The following is a 15,088-nucleotide window of genomic DNA, read 5'->3' on the forward strand; positions in this document are numbered from 1 at the left end:
CACAAAAGGGCATGGAGTAGCTCCCTGTTAGATTTATAGCCTGATACACTAGCAGGCATGTTGTAGCTTTAAATACCTTGTTCGCATTGTGTGAAGATCTAACAAGAAGAATTCCTGAAAGTTTTAAGAAGGGCTGCCTGGTAAAAGTGATGATTCAGTGCTTGAGTGCATAGAAAGATGGGATACTGTGGCAGAGACTCTGCTACCCCAGGACTGCAAAAGAAATGGGCAGCCTCCCTCGAACTAGTCCTCTAAAGCAGGACAGAGCAACTTGGAAAATAAAGGCTGTCAAAAAAGCCCGGTTTGGGAATTTGTCACTAGTAATTTGGCTGGATCCTGTGGGTTCAAGTACCATCACTGTCCCTATATTAAAACAATGTAGTTTCTCTGCTTTAGAAGCTGTGAAATAAGGCTGGATTAATATTTCATCAGAAGCGTAGAGGGGTCTATGGGAAAATGCAACAAAGCATGTGTCTGCAATGGAGCCCCAGTATAGGCACTGACAGCTCCAACCATATAACCTCACATAAGCTTAATAGATCAGTGAGGTTTTCTGCCTAAAACAGAGGGATGCAAGGTAAGCACGCTGGCAACTTTTTATTTATTTCACTCTCTAGCAGTCTTTTTTTTTTTTCTTCCTTTCCCCTCTTTCTTCCTTCCCTTTCCTTTCCTTCTCTCCACCTCACTCAGTTTTGCCGAGCACTCGGCAGCGTGCCCTGGGAAGACTGCTCGCCTTTCCTGGTGGCTGATGGTGGCCATGAGCAGCCTGCCTTAACCGGCATGCTGGTGCATGGCTTGGGCAATGCAGCACAAAGTGCATGCAGCAAAGCTGTGCCTCTTCCATGGAGACTAAGCTCATTACAGTACAGTATTCTAAAACATGCTTAACCTCTCCAGTCTTGGGTGTTGTATCCCAAATCTACTGCAGAGCATGGACACCCCAATTAGCACTTACAATGCACTGTTGACATTTCTCTGGGCCAGCCCAACAGGAATAATTAGATGTGATATCTAACACAAAGTCATTTTTTTTTCCCAGCAGAGGGTACACTACAAAATGAAAGCAACATCTACTGCAACAGCACTTGGCCAGATCTGGCTTTTGCATATAGCGTTATGTCTGCGGTGTAACTCAGCTGGCTTCTCCAGGCAGGTGCTGATTGTGCCCTGCCCGACTGCCGGCAGCGTCTGACCCGCTGGGATTAGCGCTGGGGCTAAAGCTCTGGGATGGGCCGCACGAGAAAGCTGTCTTACACCACACAGGCCCAGGAAAGCTACTGTATAGCACCCTGTAGGAACCTTTCTGGCAGGAGATGCTGCATGCGTGGAAACACTTGCTCAGCATAAGATCTTCTTATGTTTGAAATGTCAGCTGGTGACTGGCGAGGCCGGTCGCACTGTAGCTTCAAACCCCCATCCCACCGCACACCAGCAGAAAGCTGAGCAGGCTGGGTAAAGGACTGGGCAAAGCGTTACTGACCAAACATCATTCTCAGCAGCGGTTTGCAGAATAGCACTGGTGGGATTGTGTTATCGTAAACGCCAGGCCAGCAAGCCAAAAAGCCTATGGAAAAATACATGTGACAGTAAAGGGGAAAGATCTCTCTGCTGCAATGCAGCAGGGTGTCCTCTGACATTGCTAATTACAGCAATGCATTAAAAACATAAGTGTATATGTGGTAAGTATTCCTACTTGGTTTTGCTACCGTTACTTGCCTACTTTCATGCATTGCAAACTGGAACTTGGAAAGAAGTTGGCAGAGTAAAGAGGATATAAAAATGATAATTTTTCATGTAATAGAGATCATGTAGAGATTTCCTTTGTAGTTCACAGCATTTCCATTCCAAGATGCTTGGAGAATTAAAGCATACAAATAGAGAAAATCTGCAAAGTGTTGTCAGGTATTATTTATGTATTATTATTTTTGTTGGAAAAGACATGTAAATATAAAGAATTAGAAAATGGAGCTACTAAAATAAATTATAATGGAAACCACAATAAATCTAACATGAGAATAAAAGTATAATGAGAACACATTTTCTTCAGCATAAATACAAATCCTGTCTGCATGCTAAAGCCCTATTAATTGGATACTTACTACAGGAATAAATCTTTAAATGTGTAAAAAAATCTTTCTGCTCTGTGATGAAATATAAATATCACCAGATTTATTAAAGAAAAAATTCTGCTAAACGACTACTTCTCTTACATACTAATTTATGCTTATGCTACATCTGAAAGAACTCACCCTGACATGAATATCAGCTAAATGAAGGAAGCTGTAAAAAGAAAAGATTTAATGTGCATCATGAGAAGTTGCTTATATCAGGCACGGCAGGTTTCAATGAAGTTTTATATTATAAAATAGAGGAAAGGTGATAGTCTCTTAAGAGACATAATACTTATCCCATGAGTGATATAATAGTTCATAATTCACCACAGAACAAGGCTCAAGTGAGTCATATATATTTTATGGCACAATTGGGATTAATACTGTACTTCAGAGAAACATGCATAACCTATTCTATTTATATGGAGAGATGGTTTAAAATTCACCCTCTTCCCACACCCTCTTCTCCTACCCTTTGGCATCAACCTGCAAGAGAGGGACTTGAGAAAAATGAGCGAGGACATTGGGTGAAAAACAGACGAGGTATCGAGGTACCGCTACAGCATCGCCATTTGTGAGGAGCTGCCCTGGTGCTGGCACGGCAATTGGAAATGCTGGTTTTCTAACGACAGCTGCCCAGAGCCCCAGAGGAAGAGGTTAGTCCTGAGTGGGTACACTGTAGGGTTTTTTTATGGGCTGAACTTGGTGTTTTGGTGGGAATGCAGGAGATGCTGACTTCAGTCTCTGCTTGCAGCCACGGCAGTGGAATTCTGTTGCCTCAAATGCCTTTTGCAATGTTGCTGTGTCGCCACTGTCCTTAGCAGGATGCGTTTGTCAGGATGTGGTGCAGGAAAAGAGGGGCATCCTGGGCGGGTGCTCACCTTGCTCTTGCCTGTCACGAAACAGGATGCTTTGGGGTATCTGCTCCTTTTCAATACCCCACAAATGGGGTGTTTAAAGACAATAGATGTGGTGTTAAAATCTTGGGGAAATCCCATGTTTCTCTCCGGTGAAGGCTTATTATATTCTTTTGGATGGTTTCCTGAAATGTGACCTAGAGCAGAAATTCAAAACATGAACTTGTTCCCTTCCTAAGGAAAAGTGTCTCCTAAATCATGTCTAAAGAGTGGAGACAGCTTAGTTCACCTCATCAGCAAAATCACCGGGAAAAACAAAGGCTGCTGAAGGTCTAGAGGTGGTGTGTGGCAGTTTGGGGAATTTCTTTGCATGGGCTGGGGGATACTGGGGGAGGCCAAGGTGTCACTGGGAACTGAGCTGCCTGTGCCCCTGAGAGCTCCTAGCATTTCTGACAAGACCTCACTTATGGTCCTCCCATGTCAAGGGCCATTGCTGGTCAGTAATTTCACCCTTCAGCTGTTGAAATAAACCAGCCTGGGACAAGGGATTTACAGGAAAACCAATTCCGTCCTCCCTGTTTGTAAAGAGGTGCTTTTGGGGCAGAGACGACAGGATGGAGCACCTAGGTGCTGGAAGGAAGGGTGTCATCTGCGGCAGCTTTGCAGAGATGCATAGGGAGGTTTGGCCAAAGAAGTGTTTGCTCTTGGCAGCCTCCTGTCACCAAGGAGCCCTGGTCTAGCTGGGAGATCCAGCTGGGCTCACAGAGCAGACTGCGCTGGCAGGCTGTGCTCTGCACACCAGGGCCAAAGGAGCTGAAACGGGGGACCCTGCCACCTCCGGGGACCCATCATCCCCGTTCAGAAAGCCAGGGCTCCTTACATTGGGCGGCTTCTTTGGTTTTGTCTAGGTCTGTGTCCTGTGATTTTAAGCTACTGGTTGCCCATACCGACCAGTCTCCCCATCACGGGATGGAGTGTGCAGGCATGTCCGAGGCAGCTCGGGAGCTCGTGGCCTCCCTGGGGCTGGTTGTGAGGCTGGGCCCCACGGTGCGGAGGGCTGGAAAGCAGCAGCAGCAGCACCTCTGGGACGTGGGAGAGACGGCTGAGGGCTGGCTGAGGGGATCTGAGCCTCCTCCACTGCCTTCTCTTTGGATTTTTTTTCCCTTCTTCATATAATAAAGGGTTTGAGATTGAGCCTGGGCTCCCCAGGACTGCATTTTTAAATTCTTTTGTTCTGTAGAGGCCATAGCAGAAGGTGTAATACTTGGGCAGAAGGTGTTGCCTGCCTCGTTACAAAGATGTCGGTGAACGAGTGGTTCTTGCTTCTCATCACCTCCGGGGAGGAGTGTGGTCACCCAAAAAGTCGGGCTCACCCTCAGCACTACGGGCCTTCCCTTGTTCTTTGAGTCGGGCAGCTTGCACAGATGTACAGATCGGAAAGATCAATAGTTACATCCACTGCTTTTTGATGGGGGCTCAGAAGGTCTCATTGCCTCTTTTATTGCTCTCAGTTTTACATAAAATAACTGACTCAACCATATAAGTATTGGCATCTTTCAGGCATCTCTTTCTTTGCTAGCTCTCCTGGCAAAGTGCAGGGAGTTTGTGAGCTTTTTTAAACTAGCCTGGAGGGGCTGATTCACTAGAATTTGAATCTCTGGCGAAAAGCTCGCAGTAGCTCTTAAAAGGAACTTAAAAAATATTTCCTTCATGATCCTGCACACAAATAATGGTAAATAATATTTCGAAGGGCTATCTTTTTTTGAGCTACTGGTACTGGAGAGGTATCTTTTGTCATAAACAACTACTGTATGTATAATAATGATATGCTTAAATGATACATAACCACCATTTTCCAAGTACTCTTAGTAGAAAGCATTTTATACCACATGGTTGTTTTATTGTGCACATTACTTGTGATTGTTACAAACCCTTGCCAATGAATGACAAATTTACATACACATCATGTCAGCCGGCAATATTTTGCAGCCTTAATTGCTTTAGCTTCAGGCATTCTGTGTCAAAATAGAGTCTTTTACGTCCTGCAAGTTGCTCTGTTTCTTTGCAACAGTTAAATTATTCTGTAATTTGCCTGTTTTCCTTCTAATGCACTGTCCATTAAGTCATTTAATAATTTATGGTATAAAATGTATGATGCAACCTTAAACAGTGTTTAAAACTATCTTGAGGGGTTCCAGTCATTATGGCAGAAAGGACAAAAATCTTAAAATGCATTTGTTTAAAGCATTTTTCTAATAGCTTTTTGCCTGCTGTAAGGACAACTTTTTCTGTACTTATCTGGCCGAGTTTGGCTGGCGAAGTCCAAGGCTGTGATTCCTGAGGAGAGCAGCCCGTGTGGAGAAGAGGCACAGGCAGACGAGCTGTCAGCAGACCCTGCCGGGGCAGAAGCCAACTTTGGAGCCGATGCCTCAAATGCTTCCGTACACTCACCATCCCTTACTCGGGTGGATACCCTTTAATTGTGGAACAGCCCCTGTGACAGTAGTGTGTGAGTAAAGCCTATAGGACTGAGTTTTCATGTCTTGCAGAAAGCCTTTCACGTTTGCCACTGAGCTCCCAGTGAGAAGAGAGGCAACCGAGAACTGTAACTAAACCCCGAATGACAAGGCACCCTCTATCCAGCCACTTCTACCCTTTCACGGCTCTGATCTGCTGCGTGTTTATTGTGCAGTCTCTAAGGGCTTTATGCTAGAACAAAAACTAGTGTCCAGACCATGCGGCCAACCAAAAATAATACAAATGCAGAGTATTCTGCTAGACAAAAGTCCGGTCTGGAGGTGGTTGCTCTGCTTGGTGCCTGGGTGGCCAATGATCTCCTTTTGGTCAGTTCCTTTTAGAAAAGCTCTCAGGACAGACAGCTCTGAGCAGTTGCCATGTTTCATCTTGGTATCAGGGATGGAGGAGCTGGAAGTGATTTCCAGGTGCATAACTACAAAGGCGTGCAAGACTGAAGGTGGTTTAACTAAACACATAAGAAATTTTCTTGCAGAAAAGGAAAGTCTTCCCGGGCAGAGAGGGGACAAGGACATCCAGTGCCCAGACACTGAGGAGTGCTAATCAGGACTTATTTGGCATATTTGCATATGCAGTGAGTGGTGCAGATACATCTCCTTCTCTTGGGTTGAGGAACAGTTATGATCTCTTTTACCATGCACTTTGCAGGGGAAATCACTCTGACAGAGAAGGTCTTTAGCTACCTGAAGGTCCCTGGCAGAGTTCCTTGCTGTGCTGCTCCAAAGACTGCTTAAGAGCCTCAAGGCTTTTTTACAGCCATGCTTGTACTGGTGCTCACCAGCAGCGTGTCTCTGTTTCTTCTGCTGTTTTCTTTTGCAAGTCTTTCTGTCCCAGGATCCTTCTCTCCTGATACATCAGTTTTCTTAAGCAAAACCAAACACCTTGTAATCAAAAGGACGGGGGACATACGATATGTACACAGACAGAAGGACTACTTGCCTGTGAATCTCGTGTCCTCAGTTCTTTGGGTACAACACAGTATTTGCCAAGAATAACGGTGAAGGGAGGGGATCAAGTTCAGTGAGATGGTGTTGGTGGAAGTGGCTCGGGAGGGGTCCTCCCCCCAGGCTGTGCGCAGCCCCTCGAGTCCGTGGGCGAGGACAGCCGCCCAGATGATTTCTCACCCGTGACTTGGAGGGGTGGCTGCATTTCCTACACGTGTTCAAAAGCAAAGATAGTGATGGGGAAGTGAAGAAGCAGCGCTGCTGCCTTCCATTAGCTACCGCACATCTGTGTCACTCTTCCCTCTCTGCTTCAGCCGTTATTGTCCTGTTGGGAAGCGGGTTCACCGCTTCTGAGGAGTCATGAGCGTTGATTGCCAGAAAAGGATCAACAGGTAAAGAAATACTGTCTGCCGTGTTCCTGGCTGTTTTCTCTGGATTGGCTTGCAACTCAGGGCTGAAGGGCTGACGTAAACAGGAGCCTAGACCTGCTCCATGGCAAGCATTTGAGATGCCTGGTTTGTCTCCACATGTTGAATGGGAGGTGGATGGACATTACACTTTTACGTGGCCATTGTGCACTATTTCTAGTGGCTTTGTACTTGTAATGTCTCAGCCAGAGATTGTTTATACCAGCTGCTTCTGGTTTCTGTGATCTGCGATGCTGAAAGGGTGTCTCTGAGCAAGGGGTGCTGGTGAGTGGCTGGGCAGTGCTCTCTCCCCTGTCTTCTGACCGTGCCTCTTCTGACGGTTTTCGTTGCTGTGCCCTGACAGATGTCTCTGCTTCTGCCTGTTCCACTCCTGCAAGAGCTAGATCCTGCTTTGGTAGTTTATTCAACTTACAAACTTCCCCAAGGCCAGGAAGCTGTGGAACCACATAGGTATAAACTTGGCTTAACATATTCCTAATGAGAAATCCCTGATGGGCGGCGCTTACGAGAAAGCGCTTTGCCCAATTAGGGCTGCACACCCCATTTGCTAAGGGAGTGGAAGGAGAAATTTGCTGATTTGCCAGTGAGGCTCTTGATTCCCGTTTTCACATTTAGGTTTCTGTCTTTCCCACCCCTGAAGTTCCCAATTTGGCTTGAATACATTTTGAATTACAACAAATATCCTGATACTCACACCCCATGAATGAGGGCAGAAGGCAGGGGGCAACTCCTGGCTATGTTCCTGTACTGAATTTAATTTTTCATTGATAATTAGACTCTCAAAGCCACCTGATATTTTTGACCAGCGGGAAACAAAGGCCCACTGATTGACTCCAGGGATAGATGCAAGCAGCCCCCACTGTGCTCACGCAGCAGCTTCACAAAGACTCAAAACAAGAGCTGTGGCAAATCGGCTCATCCTGCAAGTTTTGACTGGCCCATTGTGTACAAGTAGTAAATTGAGAGCTGATATTTCTGAGAATTATTTATTAGCAAAGCCCAGTGTCTCACTCCCCTCATAGTTATCCTCTGCAAACAGCTTTTTACCAGTTTGGATGAGCAATCTACAGCACTTCATTATTTTTCTTTTATTCGGGTAATTATTAAAAGACAGCCGAGGTCTGTTCAGACTAGCAGCGGACTGCATCTGTATCCAGCTGGGCTGATACTTTAACAGTTAGGCATTATGTGTTTAATTGTATAAAAAGATAATGGGATGCATTTGCAGGAATTTATTGCAATGTAAACAATAAAAGATTATTATTTTGAGATTAATTTCTGGTTCTTTTTGTGTTGTTGAAATTCTAAATAAAGGCGTCATGGTGACAGTTTCTAGTGGAGTGACCAGTTGTAAGCATTTAGTACAAAGAAGGTGTGAAAATACTAGGCTGAGACCAGTTAGCAGAAATCAGAGTTATACATGCTGAGACCTGCAGTGTTAAACCAAATCTGAGTAAGTTGTGGAGGGGAATTGATAACTCTTATTGTTTGATTTCTTTTCTTTTCTTTCTTTCTTTCTTTCTTTCTTTCTTTCTTTCTTTCTTTCTTTCTTTCTTTCTTTCTTTCTTTCTTTCTTTCTTTCTTTTAATAAAACCAACAGGATGATGTACAGGAAGATAAAACAATGGCTGTTTCATTAGCTGTATTTTCCCCAGCAGCACTTTTCTCAGGTAAGTTGAAAACAGCACCGCTGCCGGGGTCACAAGAACTAGGAAAAAAAAAGCTCCTTGCCCACATTGTGGCAATTCTGTGTGAAGAGTAAAATGACTATTAATCTTTCACAGTGAGATTTCCTAAACAGAAAATAACGTCTGTGTCAGTGAGGCTGTGCTTTGCTGGAACCAAGGCTTTTTTTGGGTGTGGGGTGAGAACACACTTGTCCTGGGGTACATTCTGGACACGTTCATAGAGATGAGGAGGTCATTGGTACTGATGAACCTCTTGCAGAACACAGTTGCTTCCTTCCCCAAGGGGAATCTTAGCTGTGGAGTACTGAGGTACTTGCAGGGAGGGTCTTCTCCAGGCGAGAGATGTTGAATGAGCTTTTCCTCTTGTGTTTATTTGAGCTGGGTATGGTGGACAGGGTTAGACCAGGAAGGACCTGCAAAGCCTTCTCTTACTAATCCCAGGAGAAGGTAGGCAGCAAGCAAATGTGCAGCCCAGACAGAGTGAGGCTGTGGAAGAAATGTCCTCCTGGCCTTGCTCCATCAATGTGCTTGGAAGTCAAGAAGCAATAACTCCTTCAGGGTCCTTGCGATGTGAAGGCCCCCTTTGGAGAGAACGAAGAAGTCCCTGTTGGCCACCTTTCCGGGCGCCAGCCTCTGCAGAGTCCTGCTGATGTGAGAGGCAGAGCCAGGGCTGCCTGCTGCCTGCCAGCCTGCTGCTGCACGGACACCCCTGTGCTTGCCCCCATCCCGGAGCTCAGCGTGCACCTCCTGCTCTCGACATATTGGAGAGACTTGGAGATTTGGAGTGTTGTGGTTAACCCCAGCCAGCAACTAAGCACCACGCAGCCGCTCACTCACTCCCCCCCATCCAGTGGGATGGGGGAGGAAATCGGGAAAAAGAAGTAAAACTCCTGGGTTGAGATAAGAACGGTTTAATAGAACAGAAAAGAAGAAACTAATAATGATAATGATAACACTAATAAAATGACAACAGTAGTAATAAAAGGATTGGAATGTACAAATGATGCGCAGGGCAATTGCTCACCACCCGCCGACCGACACCCAGCCAGTCCCCGAGCGGCGATTCCCCGCCCCCCCCCCCCGCCCCCCCCTTCCCCGTTCCTAAACTAGATGGGACATCACATGGTATGGAATACACTGTTGGCCAGTTTGGGTCAGGTGCCCTGGCTGGGCATGAGAAGCTGAAAAATCCTTGACTATAGTCTAAACACTACTGAGCAACAACTGAAAACTTCAGTGTTATCAACATTCTTCACATACCGAACTCAAAACATAGCACTGCACCAGCTACTAGGAAGACAGTTAACTCTATCCCAGCTGAAACCAGGACAGGAGTGAAATCCTCACTTGGTTGAAAATTTGTAGCTCTTAATGGAAAAGCACCCCCAAATTGGAGTCCACAGCTTCAATTAGTGGAAATACTTATCTTAAAAGATAAGATTTAGCAACAGTTCGCCTAGAGTTTTTTTCCTGTGATTTCATCACGGAGCTGAAATAAACCCTCAGTAGGTCACTCTGGAGCTGGTAAGAGGCACAGAATGGCCAATACCAGCTCCTGAGGCTGGGGTGACCAAACGAGGGACCACCTAATAGCTTGTGGCCTTTGGGGTGATGGGAGCAAATGCACCCCACAGGCCGGTTGCCGCTCTTCTGCAACCAGAAGGTAAATTTAGGCTATCCTCATGGGGCGTCGTGCAGTGCTTGCGCTGAGATGGCTGCGTGACACATGATAGTGAGACCACACAGGTACTGTGACTGCTGTCCCCCAGCAGCATTGTTTTATCCTTTCAGCCTTGGACAAAACAATACAATTACGGGAACTAAAGCTGCTGTCTTTGATGATGAGAAGTTCTTTTGCAGCCTTGATTTTGAATACATTTGAACATGTTGCCCACAAGATGTAGAGAGAAATGAGCTGTGCATTTAACTGGAGCAGTTGTGTATTCTGCTGGTGTCACTCAAGTAAAGTGAAGCTCGGTGAGCTATAAACACATCTAATAGTGAAAAAGAAGTACCTAATCCTGAGAGAGTTTTTCCAGTCCCATGATTTGCTTGCACTGAGGTTAAGCCAGACCCTGGGCAAGCTGAGGCATTCTCACCACCTGGAGAGGCTCAGCTCTCTGCCGAGGGAAGCTGTCCTGTGGTGCAAGGAGAGCCCAGGCTATCTTTTCCTGGCAAATCCCGCACGGCTGGCTCTGCCGCACAGCCCTCCCTGCAAAGTCCCGTCGGTGCCCGTCTCCCGCAGGCAGCGCTCAGGAAACCCACACGCAGCAAAACCTGTCTGTAACCGTGGGGTCCTCTGAGCCCTCAGACACTTGGTCTTGTACTCACAATTTGAGTTTTTAATACAAGCAGCCACCAATTTGTTGGTTCTATAAAAATAACGGCTAAATTATTCCCACCAACTGAATTCCTGTGGGATGGATTTGCCCCCACACCTGGGATGTACCTGGATTTAGCCTGTGCTGGGCACTACTAGGGTCCTTCTCCAGTACAAGGAAATGTGGATCCATACTTTTCCTCCTAGACTGGGCTGTGTTTCTGGTGAAGAAAGGAATTAGGTCTACACAGGGCTTAAGACCTGTTCAAAGTAACCGTGCAGAGATTAATTCTTTGAGGACAATTAATGGCAAAATATACAGGGCATATGGGCCATGACTATGTCATTTGCTGAATATATTCAACCTCTTCAAAGTGTAAAACTGCCCTGATTCGACAGTATAAAGAAATAACATAAAAATGGAAGGACAGTTGAGGTCCAGTTGTCAGAGAGACTCGAAATTAATGTTGAACATTTGAATCAGAGTGAAGTGAAATATCTCAGGCACATAATCTGCTCATTAAAAATGCCAGTTTCTGATGGTTGAAACTGAAATCTTCAAATGGTTTCAGATAGACAAAAATAGACAAAATGAAATGATAAAACAGCTTTTGAATTTTTTTCAAAGTTAGAAGTTCTGATTCTTAAAATCTAAGGGTCATGTTTTGACACCAAATGTGGCTAAATACAACTAAACCAATCATAAGCACAAAGTATTATTTATTTCTTCTTGCTATGAAACCCAAATACCTTTTTTTCTTGTCAGCTCAAAATGAAAGGTTATTTTTTCCAGTTTAGCCACCGAACTGAGGATTCAATTATTTGCATACCTCCGGTTGTAAGACAATCTAATATTTATCTTGCCGCCGCTGCTGCTAGAGACACAAGAATTATCTGCTGCTCTGGTAGGGAAACAGAATTTAAAAAAACTGAACATGTAGGTCCATTATTTCCATTTCACAATAATTATGCAGCGTGTTAAACAATGTATACTTCCATCTAATGCAAAGCCTGCTACCTGGAAATACACAATTACCATAATACCTTGCTGGTTAGACATACGGTGAGACTATGATTATGCAGAGTGTTGGGAGAACTTTATGTATAAAATTATTCTCGAGAAGAAGAAGGGGGAAAAAAAACCTGAAGTAAAAAGCTAAGCCAGCACATTATCTAATTCTCAATGTAAAATAATGCAGAAGTGCGGAAGATGAACATCTGATTTGTCACATCTGATACGCTAATGTTTTATCCAAAAGGAAGAACACATTGTAACATGCTCATTCATCTGCATAAACACCACCTGGCCCTTTACAGGCACCTACTCAAGTAACAAAAGTTAATGGCAGCCCATTTGTAGCCATTTCACTGGTAGGGATGGAGAGGGTTGGGGTTTTTTTCTTTTTAAAGTAACATATTTACACAAGTGTCTGTTGAGGAACAGCTTCCCTCTCAGTGCTTGCTTCTGAAACCTCATTCTCAGTGACTGTAAATTAAAGCAATTTTAAATAAATGTTAGAAAACAGTATTTAAAGCTTGTACTGAGCATGATCACACACACACAATGCACATCTAAACACACGTGCGCACATACAGTTTTTAATCCCTGGCCATCCGCTGCTGTGGAGACACACCAGAGGACTGTAATGCAAATCTATATTTACCCAAAAGTGCTGCTCTGGTCATGATCTAAATAGCAGCTAGATATGGTTTCTAATGTATGGCTGGGGATGAAACAGATTTGTTGCTTGGTTTTGGTTTTTTTTTTTTTTTAACTGGAGCATCGTGGTGGCATGCTTCAGTAAACATATCTTTGTGCTACATTACACATATGTGTATATCATCACTTTGCTTTCAGACTAAAATAAAGCCTGGGCACCCAATTCACTAAAATGCTGTGTACCAGCTCTGCTGCCTTCACAGCAAATTTAGGCGGGAAGGTGTGAAAGCCAAAATAAATAGGTGAATTATGCAGCTATGAAAAGTTGTTGTTTTTTTTTTTTTTTTTTTTTTCCCCTTGCAGAGTGCCTAGGTCTGGCTGAGCTTCAGTGGCAGCAGGATTAGGAGAAGTTCTGCAGAGGTGTAGCAGGACCCGGGCTGGCCTTGGGAGAAGCCATCTATTGCTCCCCTGGCTCAGCCCAGCATTTACAGCAACCTTTTATTTTCTGCCCATACTGTCCCAAACAGTGTTTTTAGATGAGAGCTCTTTTTTGTTAGCACATGTACATCTAAAAAGACTCCATAACAATCAGTGTAGGTCTTTCATAAAACTATGGGGTCTACACATAGCAAAAGAAAGCAGTAGGGAAAGAAGAAAGGAGGGAAAACAAGTGGGTTCAAGCCTGACACCAGGGACATCAACTCCACTCACCACAAAACTTGCAGGTATTACTGTCCTCCCTTTACTCATATTAGAAAGTGAAGCTCTCTTTCTTTCACACATCCTCTCACGCTTTCTTTCTCTTTTCCTGATGCTCTCAGAGACGTCTATCTTTAGTCAGTCACCACTGCTGTAAGTTTCTTTAAGTTGTAAGTGGATGACCATCCCAATTTGTCAGAAGAGTTCCTGGGGATACAGTCCCCGTTTGATGAAATTGGAAGTTGCTAAATTAACAAAAGACTGACTAAAGATATGACTTTTTGTTTGTGGTAGAAATCCTGTTTTACCAGCAACTCTTCTTAAAGAACCCTACAACAAATCATGTAAGACTGTACATTCATGTTCCTGTACTTTCTTTTCTGTTAAATAAGACTCTGAATTTAAGAATATTATGATCTGTGTCTCCTTGGCAATTTGGACCTCAGCCTGCATCCTTGCTACCCGCAACCCTAGAGATCACAAAAGAGTAGACGCCATTTGAACTAATTTCCCCAAATCAGTTTCACTTTTGCACTCTTTCGGAGTGTACGTGGCCTCTTGGGCACATGCAGAAGCCCTGTGAGTAGCAAAGGGGACACTGCCATCATCATTCTCTCTGCATACCTCGATAGAAAGAAAGGCTATTGCTCAAAGTGCCATTGTACAAGTGCAGAGGGGCATAAGCTGAGTCCAGAGTACATCATAGCTACATGTATATTTGAAATAAAAATCTCCCTGTTAGCCCAGTCTGCTGAAGAAAGGAGAATGTCAAGAGAATACTTATCTTTTTTGCCTGCGAGGGAAAACAGATCTGAGATCAATGGGAGTCCTCAAAGGGAAGTTGAGAGGGTCCCTTTAAGAGTAATCAATGTTCTGTTTTTTTCCAAGGGGAAAATAGTTTTCTGTTTGCCCCCCCCCCCCAAAGAAATGCCATTAGCTCTTTCATTGCTTCATTGTTATGTTATATCCTATCAGTAATCATTATTCCTATTGTAACAAAGTGTCCACAGTATTTTATGGAGCAACCACATAGCTCCTGTCCCAGACAGTCACCTTGCCTATCTCTGGAAAGAGGGAGGCTGCTGTGCTGGCTAAGCAGAGGGCAGGGATGCCAGCAGCTCTTCTGGGTGGAGCAGGGCAGGAACAGTGAGCGTGTAATGAGGATTATTCCTTCTTCTTGATGGAGGGGGACTCTGGCATTATGGTAGCACCTCTGGGCACTGGCAGACAGCAATGCATCTTTAAGCATCAGGTACTTGGGGTCTTCAAAGCACATCAGGGTTTCTGTGTCCTCACGCACCCGCATACCTTTTGAAATCTCCCTGCTGATGCTGTAACTGAAAACACGTGAGAACTGAACCCACATCTCCCGAAAGCCTCCACTAAAACCTGTGAGGTGCAGCCCCTTCCTGGTGAGCAGGGCACTGGTGACACGCTTTCCCTCTCTCTGCAGTTCCCAGGCTGTGCACCACCAAGACACTCTTCTTTCTCTCCTCTCCGTATTATCCACATACAGCTTAACGCATCAGGCTGGGACCTAAAACTGTTTCCTGGCTTTGTAGCTGTGGTCTTGGACTCGTGACTGCTGCTCGCACCCGCAGTAAGAGCAAAGCCCTCCCAAAGCCCAGCTCGCAACCAGAGTCGTACAGAGAGCGCGGTGGCCCGAGCGGGAGCCAGGTGCCTGGCACGGCCGCAGTGGTGGTTGAATGAACTTTGAGCCTCGCCTAGAAATAAGCAGCTTCATTTGTGCACATTCATGCATGCAGATACGGACACATCCTTGCACACTGGGGGTTACAGAAAATCTAAGATTACTACTCTTTGCTAATGAGTAGACTGTGTTCAA

The sequence above is a fragment of the Buteo buteo genome, chromosome 10 (genome assembly GCF_964188355.1).
Source record: "Buteo buteo chromosome 10, bButBut1.hap1.1, whole genome shotgun sequence".
Lineage (NCBI taxonomy): Eukaryota > Metazoa > Chordata > Aves > Accipitriformes > Accipitridae > Buteo > Buteo buteo.